The sequence below is a fragment of the Hevea brasiliensis genome, chromosome 14 (genome assembly GCF_030052815.1).
Source record: "Hevea brasiliensis isolate MT/VB/25A 57/8 chromosome 14, ASM3005281v1, whole genome shotgun sequence".
Lineage (NCBI taxonomy): Eukaryota > Viridiplantae > Streptophyta > Magnoliopsida > Malpighiales > Euphorbiaceae > Hevea > Hevea brasiliensis.
Window position 1 is genome coordinate 76,013,960 of NC_079506.1, and position 10,487 is coordinate 76,024,446.

The window sequence follows — 10,487 nt, forward strand, 5'->3', positions numbered from 1 at the left end:
ATAGGTTTCATGAAGACCTCTGGTTAGTTTGCTTAACTAAAATAGCGAAGCAATTTTCAAGTTCAATCTTTTATTTTCCCCAATTTATGCATTTACATATTATAAAGTGCCCTGATAGATTAAACAAAGTTTTGAAATATGCATGACACTAGTTTAAAGCATATATAACTAATCATTTCACCATTAAATCAAGCCTAAATGATTTATGCATAATAAAAAATTGCTCTATGGTATGGAGAAGAGGGAAATTTTATCATTAAAGTTACTATTACCTTGTCTAAAATTTCAAAAATTCAATCTAAAATAGAAAAGTCATTTCAAGGACAAAGCACTTCTCTTCGAGAGTTAATATAGAATCATGAATCAAGCTTATAAGAACACTTTTTTTTTTAACAATTAAAAAGATTGCAGCAACAAATTTCTCCTCCCCCACACTTAAAACTTACATTGTCCCCAATGTAAAACCCAAATGCAAAAGAAAAGAAAAAAATGCTAGAAAATAAAATAAAATAAGGAAAAGAAAACAAATCTGATTGTGGCTAACAAGCCACCCATGGGTTACCTCTCAAGAAGTGCTCTCGTCGTTAGCTCGACATGGCAAAGCTTCTTAATTCTCATTAATTGGGTTACTCAATTTGAGCTCCTCCACTGTATGCTCCTGAAACCCTTCATAAAATGGCTTGAGTCTATGACCGTTGACCTTGAACACCTTATTAGTTCCTAAACTTTGAATTTCAACTGCACCATAAGGAAACACATTAGTAACAATAAAAGGTCCAATCCAATGAGAACGAAACTTACCAAGCATCAGCTTCATTATGGAATTATACAATAAAACTTTTTGCCCAACCACAAACTGCTTCCTTAGAATTAGTTTGTCATGGAATGCCTTGGTATTTTCTTTATAGATCTTAGAGTTCTCATAAGCCTCAAGTCTAATTTCCTTTAATTTCTGCAATTGTAATTTTCTTTCCACACCAGTAATATCTAGATCCAAATTACAATGTCTAACAGCCCAATAAGCCTTATGTTCTAGCTCAACAGGAAGGTGACACAACTAACCAAATACCAATATGTAAGGGAACATACCTATGGGTGTCTTATAAGCAGTCCTGTAAGCCCACAAAGCGTCATCAAGTCTAAGGCACCAATCTTTTCTATTTGGCTTCACTGTTTTTTCTAAAATAGACTTGATCTCTCTGTTAGACATGTCACACCTTACCCCTCTATAAGGTGTAACATGATCCCATAGTATACTTAATGAATTACCGACTCCGTCTACCGATAACCCATTAAATACACTATAAGGGATTTTAAAACAATTTTCTTACTTTTTGAAAGTGGTGAGCATTTCTAGCAGGTATTAAAAACATTTAATTGAAGTTTAAAAATTAGTTAAAATTTTCATCCATTTTTATTTTTACACAAATTTTGAAAAAATTTCGGCAGAGTGCCGTCTATATTTGGGAAAAACAATTCTTCAAACACCTGTAAAAACACATTCAATAATTCATTTCATCAAAATCAACCACTACCACAACACAAATCAACATCATTTCTCCCAAATTCATAATTCAAAACAATTCTCAATTCACTTGTCTTCAAAAATAATACTAAATAACTTCATTCCTATTCCATTAAAGAAAAATCAATTTATATTCATCATCCCAAAATTTACATTAAAAAATCAAAATAATATTATTACAAAATCTATACAACTGCTCAAGATTAGTTTATACATATACATACAGTTACATATACCAAAATAAACATTACAATCAGGGTATAAAATTATACCCGACAAAATCTCAAGGATGTAACTCCGAGATCCTCAGCACACTCTTCTGCTCCACTAGTCTCTCTATCTGCGACAATAATAAATAGCCATCGCTGAGTACTATTACTCAGTGGTACACAACATACTAAAATAATATTTTATGCATAATTCAAATCACATTTATTCAAATATAGTACTGAAAATGAAAAGTGGATACAAATGACAATTTATAATTTTAGTCAAAACAGTCTCATTTTGGAATTCTCAAAACGGATTTCATAAAAATACACAGTTATATCATGCCATCAGAACAATGTTCATCTCAATAGCCGGAGGCTTATGAGGAATCACAAGGCTAGCTAGCTCAATCTACGGGTACCCATTCAATTTCTTTCTCTACTGGCACACACCTCAAAATTTCAGCCAGGGAGGGAATCAAAATTCAAAACTAATTCCTCCCACTAGTCATGCTAGTGAGGCATTCAAATATATGGTCATGACACTGTGGTTTCAAAACTATCTCAATAATTTTCCAAACATTTACTGACAATTAACACACATGCAATTAAATTTTCAATAATTTAGATCAATAGCATAATATACATTTCAATCACCATTTTGCAATATGAATAAATCACAATTCATTTCATGCACTTTGCAAAGGAAATTTTAAGAATATTTTATGTTGTGCACAAACCTTATGCGAGTCTTCTCTTGGCCTTGACTCGATGCCTCGGGTTCTTTCCTGGTATTCTTTTCAACTAAAATACATAATTTTACAGTGTTTCAGTATCATAATTTATCATAAGTCCAAAAACAATTTCAATTCTATTTATTTCTAGCTTTAATATGCTTAACTTGACATTTTTTAAAATTTGTATTTCGGGGTTACTATTCACGATACTATTCAAGTCAAATTATTGACTTTCTTATGCTTAATAGGTATGGGAATTTTAATTTCACCCACATACCACATTTTGGTTACCTAATTTATTGGTTTTGGTTGATTCCTCAAATTTTAAGTCTCTTAGGTGAAATTTCAAAATTTCAGATTTGGTGTTCTGTTTTACATTATTCTATTGGTCAGGTTGCTGTTGAAATTTGGCTAAGTTTTCTTCATAGAAGTTGTTTCTTATTATCTTAAATTCATTTCCCTTTTTGAATCACTCCATTTGGAGTTTTGTAGCCCAAGATATGACTATTTGAATGGGGCTGGCCAGATTTGGTGTTACCCAGAATTCTGGGCATTTTCTAGATACTGGCAGTTTTTGGTGTGCTTATTACAGGTGACTTTTCAGATAGGTTATGGTCAAATTTTGGGTTTGTTTTCTTCATGAAAGTTGTAGGGCTATGTCTCAGCTTTCTATCAGTATAAGATTCAGGTCATTTAGACCTTCCTAGACCAAGTTATGGTCATTTAAGTAACTACTGTTCATTTGGTCATTTTTGTACAGGGCAGTGTGCCCAAATCCGGATTCGGCCTAATTGTTCACTAAGTTATGGTCATTTCTAGGCATAATTCCAAAATGAAAAATGTGTCATTTTGTGTCTATTTTCATTCTCAATTGACCTCACACCAATTGGGTTGGTAAATTTCCAGTTTTGGTCCCTAATAGGGACTTAGGTCAAGATGTCAGCATACTGACCCTAACCAATCCGAATTGAAACTTGGTTCTAGCAATTCACACACACCACAAATGGTCATAATTGACCATTTCTCAACTCAAGTAAGGTCAACTACATTAATTGACCAATTCTCAAATTTTTTTCTAATTTTTCACATGCTCAAGAACCCTAATTACATAAAGTTCAAATCTAATGCATTCAAAGTGCTCATTCAATGTCTACATACTTCATTCAACCTAAACAACCAATCAATTGCATCAAAATTATTCATTTCAAACCCTAACATAAGCTGGCTAAAAATCTTCTTTGGTCCCCCATTAATTGTTTTCTTTTGATTTTAAGTTAATTTCTAAGTTACTTACACCAAGAGCACAAGTAATAAACTAAAAATTTTCAATTCAAACCACTAATCTTTCTTTGATGTTCAATTCTTCAGTTTCTTCCTTTTCTTCTTTTCTTTCCTTCTTTTAATGCTTTTTCAAGTTGATCTAACTAGTTTTTATGGAACACTTTAGAGGATTTAGGTCTAATTTGGTGGAAAATCAAGCTTGTACTCAAGCTTCAATGGAGTAAATATAGTGGCTAAGAGAGAGAGGAGGGGCGGTTGAACTAGGGAAGAAGAAGAGTGATTTAATTTTTTCAATTTTATGTTTATTTTTTGTCTTTTAGTCTTATTTGACTTGGTCAATTATGGTGGGGAAAATAAAATTGCATTTTCACATCATTCATGATGTTATCCAATGATGTAATAAACTTTTTCAATTTTCTTTTTTTTTTTTGCATTTATTTTTTCATTAGTTCTTTAATTAAATTTTCGATTTCGAAATTTTCTTTTCTTCGATTTTATTGGACAGTTAGGTCAGGAGTCAGCTCTAGGGGTGAATTGACCAAATTGCCCCTCGCTGGTTCAATCTGATTTGCAAGTTATTCGATATTTCTTGACCTAATTATTTGACCTGCTTAACAACTCTTTTTTGTGATTTTCTCTTTTCCACTGTGTTCGCAATAGTCCTAAGGACCACGGCGTCAAATTTTCCGGTTTGAAATTTGAGTTAAGACTGACCTCGCAGTCATTTCCCGGGAAGGTCACTCATCGCTGTGACTCTCTGCTCATTTAACTTTTTATGCTCTGTTTTTCTTATTTATAGTTAATTATCTGGTAATTACTAATTATTTGCATTCAGGAATTATCTAGGTGTCTTAGACATGGTTCTAATCCCCTTAATTGTCCAGACCGATCGATCACCGGAACAGTAAAATATACCAGGCTATGCAAATAGGAGTGTTATAAGACACCTCTGCTTGCCCACTTGTTTGAGGATGATAAGCTGTAGATATTCTGTAACACCCTAGGCAAATCTCACATCGGAAAAACACGGGAGAGATGCTGGGTTTATAAGTTAGTGGTTCGTAACCCCTAGTGACGCGTTTTAAAACCGTGAGGGCTTTGGCCCAGAGCGGACAATATCACTAGTGGGCCGGGCCATTACATTTGTGGTATCAGAGCCGCTCCGCGTGCAACCTTGGGCGATGGTGGGGCAAACCTCAGCGAGGACGCTGAGTTCCATAAGGGGGGTGGATTGTAACACCCTAGGCAAATCTCACATCTGCAAAACACGGGAGAGATGCTGGGTTTATAAGTTAGTAGTTCGTAACCCCTAGTGACGCGTTTTAAAACCGTGAGGGCTTCGGCCCAGAGCGGACAATATCACTAGTGGGCCGGGCCATTATATTTGAAATTGTAACAGCCCGATCCTTCTCCAGTTAGTATTGTCTGCTTTGGCCCATGGGCCTCACGAATTTGTCCCTTGGGAGGTTTCATTCCCAAAAGCGCGCTGACCAGGTGAGGAAGGCTCCCACATATATGGCCCAAATCTTTCCTTCCCGTTTCCGATGTGGGACACGAAGTTTCCACCCCAGTGCATAGCTGGTTGAACAAGCACGTCCCAACCCCATCCCTGGGTTGTGACAAGCCCACCAGCTTCCGCCTGGTGCGTCCTCGCACCACACACCGTACTAAAGGGAGTCCAGCTCTGATACCAAATTGTAACAGCCCGATCCTTCTCCAGTTAGTATTGTCCGCTTTGGCCCATGGGCCTCACGGATTTGTCCCTTGGGAGGTTTCATTCCCAAAAGCGCGCTGACCAGGTGAGGAAGGCTCCCACATATATGGCCCAAATCTTTCCTTCCCGTTTCCGATGTGGGACACGAAGTTTCCACCCCAATGCGTAGCTGGTTGAACAAGCCCGTCCTAACCCCATCCCTGGGTCGTGACATATTCTATGGAAAACACCATATCTCCTCAACAATGCCTCAACAGTTCTATTACAAAAATGTGTGCCCCGATCACTGATTAAAGCTCTAGGAACTCCAAACCTACTATAAATGTTTGACTTGATAAAACCTACAACAGCTTTAGAATCATCAGTCCTGGTGGCTTTGGCTTCCACCCATTTTGAAACACAATCAATAGCAAGTAATATATAAACAAAGCCAAAAGAAGAAGGAAATGGACCCATAAAATCAATACCCCACACATAAAAAATCTCACAAACAAGTATTGGATTCTGAATCATCTCATTCCTACGGGTTAAACTTCCTGTTCTTTGATATTGTTCACAATATGAATCACGAAATATAGTGGGTCAGTAAAAATCACAATCTAATATTTTTCTACCTATTCTCTTGGGTCCAAAATGACCTCCACATGCATAGGCATGACAAAATGCAAGAATAGATTGAATCTCATTATCAGGAACAAATCTCCTAATAATTTGATCTGAACAAAATTTTCACAAATACGGGTCATGCCACTCATAATAATTAGCCTCACATTTCAATTTCTCTTTCTTACCTCTACTCAAATCAAAAGGCACAACCTTAGTAACCAAATAATTCACCAAATCAGCATGCCAAGGGATCATACCTTGCAATTTAAATAACTGATCATCAGGAAAAAGTTCCTGCAAAGGAAGTGGATCTTCTTGTGTCACTAACCTGTTCAAATGATCTGCTACCAGGTTCTCAGCTCCTTTTTTATCCTTGATTTGAAGATTAAATTCTTGCAGCAGAAGGATCCATCTAATCAACGTTGCATGATCAGAGAAGATAATTATTTTAGAACCAAGCAAATATGACCGAAATTTATCTAAAGCAAAAACTATATCAAAAAACTCTTTTTCGATCGTAGAATAACTGCGCTGAGCTGAATTGAGTAGTCTGGATGCATAATAAATCACATGAATGAGCTTCCCAACATGCTACCCTAAAACTGCTCCCACTACATAATTACTCGCATCACACATAATTTCAAACGGTATTGTCCAATCAGGAGCCTAGATAATAGGGGGTAATGTTAATGTAGATTTCAATTTGTCAAAAGCCTCCTTGCACTCCTCACTGAACTCAAAAGGAACATCTTTTTGCAAGAGTCTAGACAAAGGCAATGCTATCTTAGAGAAATCCTTAATGAACCTGCGATAGAAACCTGCATGACCAAGAAAAAAGCGTACTTCCCTTACAGTTGTGGGGTAGGGTAAGTTCACAATTAGATCAATTTTAGATTTATCCACCTAAATACCCCTATTAGAGACAACATGACCCAAAATAATCCCCTGTTCCACCATAAAATGACACTTCTCATAATACAAAATAAGATTTTTCTCAATGCATCTCTCAAGAACAGAAGTTAAATGATATAAACATGCATCAAATGAATCACCATACACAGTAAAATCATCCATGAACACCTCAATGCAAGTATCAATGTAATATGAAAATATGCTCATCATGCATCTCTGAAAGGTGGCAGGTGCATTACAAAGCCCGAAGGGCATCCTTGTAAAACCAAAAGTTCCAAAAGGGCAAGTGAAGGTAGTCTTCTCTTGATCCTCCGGTGCAATCACAATTTGATTATATCCAAAAAAGCCATCAAGAAAGCAGAAATAAGACTTACCTACTAACCGCTCAAGCATCTGATCAATGAATGGCAGTGAGAAGTGGTCCTTCCTTGTTGTTAAATTCAGCTTGCGGTAGTCTATGCACATTGGCCATCCACTCTGAATTCTTGTTGGAACAAGTTCATTATCTTAATTTGCTACCACAGTGACTCCTGATTTTTTTGGCAGTACTTGGACTGGACTTACCCATTTGCTCTCTGAAATTGGGTAAATAACTCCTTCTTCATAACCTCCATCATCTGTGGGTTCAATCTCCTTTGCACTTCTCTACTTGGTTTAGCCTCATCCTCTAGTAAAATCCTGTGCATGCACACTGATGGACTTATACCTTTAATATCAGCTATTGTCCATCCAATTGCTTCCTTGTGTACTCTCAGAAGCCTAATCAATCTGTCTTTTTAAATCTTTGTTAAATTACTTGAGATGATAACTGGAAGTGTCGCATTGTCTCCCACGTAAACATACTTCAAATGCTCAAGTAAAGGCTTGAGTTCAAGAACTAGTGCCTGCACCACAGAAGGTAATAATTTTATGTGAGATACAGGTAAGTCGATTTTTGATACTCCATACCTTTTTAGAACAGGAGGTAATGACTGCAATGCCATTACTGCCTCTTAAACCTCTGCACTTAATGGTGGATTGGTACTAATTTCTTGAATTCCTTGACTAATCACCACTTCTAACTCATCCTCCATGCTTAACTTAAAAACATCCTGCACAATTGCATCAACAACATCAATAGAAAAGATAGAATGATCATCAGCAGGATACTTTATGGCATCAAAGATATTAAATTTGACAGTCTCTCATCAAACTCCATAGTTAAGGTACCATCATCCACATTAATTTTTGTTTTGGCAGTTTTTAGGAAAGGTCTTCCAAACAAAATCAAAGCTGACTTTGATCTGGGAACACTATCCTCCATATCCAGAATGCAAAAATCTGCAGGAAAAATCAATCCTCCAACCTGCACCAACACATCCTCAACTACTTCTAATGGGTAAGCATTAGAACGATCAGCTAACTAAATAATGACACTGGTTTCTTTCAAAGGACCCAAATTCAAAGTTTGGAAAACTGAATATGACATGACATTAATAGATGCTCCTAAATTTGCCATTGCGCGTTCAAATTTAGAATCACTTACTCTGCAGGGAATAGAAAATAAACCTGGATCCTTACACTTAGGGGGTAATTTTTGCTGAATTAATGCTGACACATTTTCCCCCACACTGATCTTCTCATTATTCCTCAACTTGTGCTTTGTAGTGCATAATTCCTTAAGGAATTTAGCATACCTAGGAACTTGTTTGATCGCATCAAGTAAAGGTATATTGACCTCTACCTTCCTAAAGGTCTCCAAATTTCTTTCTCTTGTTCTTCTTTCTTCGTCTTGGCCAACCTGTAGGGGAATGGAGGAAGAACATAATTATTAACCTTATTCAAGTTAGGTTTAGTATTTACCTCAACTTCAGGAACTTCAGACTCTTTTTCTCCTTGCTTCTTCTTTTTCATTGACTCATGTGGAGTCTAGTTATCAACTTCTTTCCCACTTCGCAACAGTATCACACTTGCATTTTCTCTAGGACTCATGACTATTTGTGATGGAAGCTTTCCAGAACCTTGAGCTTCCAGCTTACTCACAGATGAGGCTAACTGACCAATCTGCCTCTCTATGTTTTGAATGCTATTTTTGGTCTCCTGTTGAAACTGTTGTGTATTATTAGTCAAAGCCTTAACAATTTCATCAAGTGACATACCTTGATTTGAGGGAGGCGGAGGTGGTTGATTCACTTGTGGTCTCTGCTGATGGTATCGGTTTTGCACTGGTTGATTCCCATAACTCAGATTGGGATGATCTCGCTATCCTGGATTATAAGTATTAGAAAAGAGATCATACCTGCGTTGTGGCTGTCCATAATGTCCTACTGCATTAGCATGTTACATTGATTCATCCTTTTGTAATGCAAGATACATGTCAGTAGCATAACCCAAACCCAAACAAATCCCACATACCTTAACAGTTTGCATATTCCTTATAGCTAACTGCCTCATCAAAGAAGTTAAATCAGAAATCTGTTTCTCAAGGTTAGATGTACTTACCTCATTAACCTTCATGGGCGTGTGATCCATTCTCATTCCAAACTGCTGAGAGTTTGCTGCCATGTTAGCAATCAGCCTTTTTGCTTCATCTAGTGTCTTATCAACCAAAGATCCTCCACTGGCAGCATCTATCATATTGCGGTCCATTGGTAGAAAATTCCTCATAGAAATACTGAATCAACAGCTGCTCACTTATTTAATGATGGGGACAGCTTGCATACAGCTTCTTAAATCGCTCCCAATACTCATACAAACTCTCTCCATTGTATTGCCGGATTCCATAAATTTCTTTTCTTATATTGGCAGCATGGGAAGCAGGAAAATACTTCTCCAAAAATATCTACTTCATCCCATTCTATGAGTTGATAGATCTGGAAGGAAGGTAATACAACCAATCCTTAGTTGCGCCTTCTAGTGAGAAAGGGAAAGCTCGAAGCTTGATTTGAACCTCTGAAACTCCTTGAGGTTTCATGCTGGAACACACAACATGAAATTCTTTTAAATGCTTATGTGGATCCTCACCTGCAAGACCATGAAACTTAGGCAACAAATGGATTAGTCCAGATTTCAACTCAAAAGCAATATTTAAAGCAGGGTATTGAATACACAAAGGCTATTGGTTTAGATCAGGAGCAACCAACTCTTTCAAAGTTCTAGCAGCCATGGTTTTGTTTTCGAAATTTGAATCCAAATCCGAATCTAAACTTAACTCCTGTGGAGATTGAACTCCTTCAAATTTACTCGGAATCTGCCTAGCTTGCTTAGCCAATTTGCTCAACCGTTTAGCTATTTTTTCTACTTCTGGATCAAAGATACACTCACCAGATTGAGAAGTTCTTATCATAAACAAAAAGAAATCAAAGTAAAAATAGAAAAATGCCTCAAAACCCTAGAACACAATCGAATTTGACCTCAAGAGGCTAGGGCCAATGAATCCTAGTTTTGATCAGAGCATCGTTTCCTTCAAATAGGTATGGGCAGCCCTCCAAATTCAACCAAAAATCTGTTGATGAATAGTAACA

The 10,487-nt window shown here is 36.7% G+C and overlaps 1 non-coding gene across 1 annotated transcript; it reads left to right on the top strand.

Moving 5' to 3' along the window:
- Window positions 1–9,659: 9,659 nt before the first annotated feature.
- LOC131173506 (small nucleolar RNA R71) lies at window positions 9,660–9,766 on the top strand. The gene has a single exon (XR_009143822.1). It is a non-coding gene; the product is annotated as a small nucleolar RNA R71 (small nucleolar RNA).
- Window positions 9,767–10,487: the final 721 nt, after the last annotated feature.